The sequence below is a fragment of the Mus musculus genome, chromosome 7 (genome assembly GCF_000001635.26).
Source record: "Mus musculus strain C57BL/6J chromosome 7, GRCm38.p6 C57BL/6J".
Classification (NCBI taxonomy): domain Eukaryota; kingdom Metazoa; phylum Chordata; class Mammalia; order Rodentia; family Muridae; genus Mus; species Mus musculus.
In genome coordinates this window covers 14,340,994-14,343,142 of record NC_000073.6, presented here as the reverse complement: position 1 = coordinate 14,343,142, position 2,149 = coordinate 14,340,994, and the positions used below count along the sequence as shown (strand labels likewise).

Sequence of the window (2,149 nt, the reverse complement as noted above, 5' to 3'; positions counted from 1 at the left end):
TAGGTGGCCAAGCTTATGGAGGATAACATTGACCACTGCCCAGGTTATCTGAGAATCAAAGGTACCCTAGAAGGGCCATTCAACCCCAAATGTGAGCCATTATGTTTCACAGAATGTTTGGAAGTTCCTTTTGGTGATAAGATAATCACAATCCTCTTTGACTCGGGAGGTGGGGGGGGGGTAAAGTTTGTCAGTTTTATTTAAGCAGTTTAGAGAGCTGTTAGGCTTGCTAGTCTTATTGACAATCCTGTCTGTTCAGTTACCCCAAGTCAAAGGTAAATAAATGAACACAGAAAGTACAAAAGGTGGAACAGAGAGATTAAAAATGAAACCAAAGACAAGATAAACAAGACATAAAGCCAGACCATAACCTCAGGTTGACAGTGCAATGTTTTTCTTTTTTGCATTAAATGAGAGAATATTCAGTATCCATTGAATCCCCCCACCCAACATCCACTTACTCCATACTGATATCTCAACAGATCAGAATATGGCTTACCAAGGAGGCCTTCATAGATGTTTGCTGCTTGCCTTTGCATGGTAATTCTCTTTGATAGTCCCTGAAGCTGAGAGCATACCTCAAAGCCTTGAAATCAATAAAATTCTGAAAGACATGAGAGTTGAAATAGAAGCAACAAGGAAATCACAAACTGAAGGAATTCTGTAGATAGAACATCTAGGGAAGAGAATAGGAACAACAGATTCAAGCATCACCAAAGAATATCAGAGATAGGTCCTTCCCACCCTGCCCACTACCAATACTTCTGTGGCTTGCTTGCACCCAGGAAGCTGCCCCTGCTTGGGGTGTCACAATGGGTAGTAAGATGGCTTCTGCCACCAGTGTCCTGAAGGTAGTGAATCCACATGCTACATTAATAAGATTCCCTACAGAAGAGACAAACCTAAACTCAGAGCCTCAGAAACTTTGGGATCTGTTGCACTACCCTCCCACTCCTCTGTCATTTCACAGAATTCTAAAGGAAATATGTCCCCAGATTTACTGATGCATCAGGGGCCACCAGACACAAAGAAATAATAAAAGCATTACCTCAGAAATACAGAAGGAAACCTGTCTCAAGAGGAAATGGAATCTATCCAGAGTGGACATCCAGAATGATGGTCGTGGCTGCTGCTTGTCACCAGACAGAAGGATTGGCTTTGCAATAAAGGACTTCTACAAAGTCAAATGGAAAGTCATATATTAAACAACTTTAATAAATATTGTGTAAGCAGAATGAAGTGTAGAAACTCCAGGTGGTCACTTGTATCTCCTACATTATGTATCTTGGTCAGATTCTCCACAAGGTGACCTGTACACTTACTAAAGTCTACATTTTTAAATGCAAAAAAAAAATCAGAGATGGAAGAGTGAATCTTAGGCATAGAAGATATAATAGAAAAAATTCATACATCAGTCAAAAACAATGTTAAATCTGAAAAAAATTCCTGACACAAAACATTCAGAAAATCTGGGAAATTGTGAAGAGACCTAGCCTAAGAATAATAGGAATAGAAGAAGCTAAACAGTCCCAGGGGCAAGGCCCAGAAAATATTTTCAACAAAATCACAGATGAAAACATTCCCAACCTAAAGAAAGAAATGCCTATAAACATACAAGAAGTTTATAAAACACCAATTTGTCTGGACCAGAAAAGAAAATCCTCTCAGCACATAATTATCAAAATACAAAATCTACAAAATAAAGAAAGAATATTAAAAGCAGCAAGGGCAAAAGGCCGGGTAACATACAAACGCAGACCTATCAGAATTATACCTGACTTCTCCACAAAAATTTTAAAAGCTAGAAGGATCCAGACAGATATCTTGCAACTTTAAAAATCACAAATGCCAATCTATGTAGTAGAAAATGTTAAAAATCCATGTTCAGGATTTCTCCTCCATCTTTGGTGGTTGAGTTTCAAGATAGCCTTATGCAGAACCATAACTGGGCAGCTACCTATGGGCCATGCCGCAAGAGTCTATTTTTGTAATGATAACCCTGAAACATTATTATTATTATTATTATTATGTTTCATCTTGGCTCCTCTTAGCTCCAGTTGGGCAGCCCACGGGGCCATACTCTCCTCCTCTCTCTCTCTCTCTCTCTCTCTCTCTCTCTCTCTCTCTCTCCCATGGCCACTCTTCTCTC

At 39.4% G+C, this 2,149-nt stretch overlaps 1 pseudogene; it reads left to right on the top strand.

The window, feature by feature from the left end:
• Mrps36-ps3 (mitochondrial ribosomal protein S36, pseudogene 3) lies at positions 730-1,344 on the top strand (annotated as a pseudogene).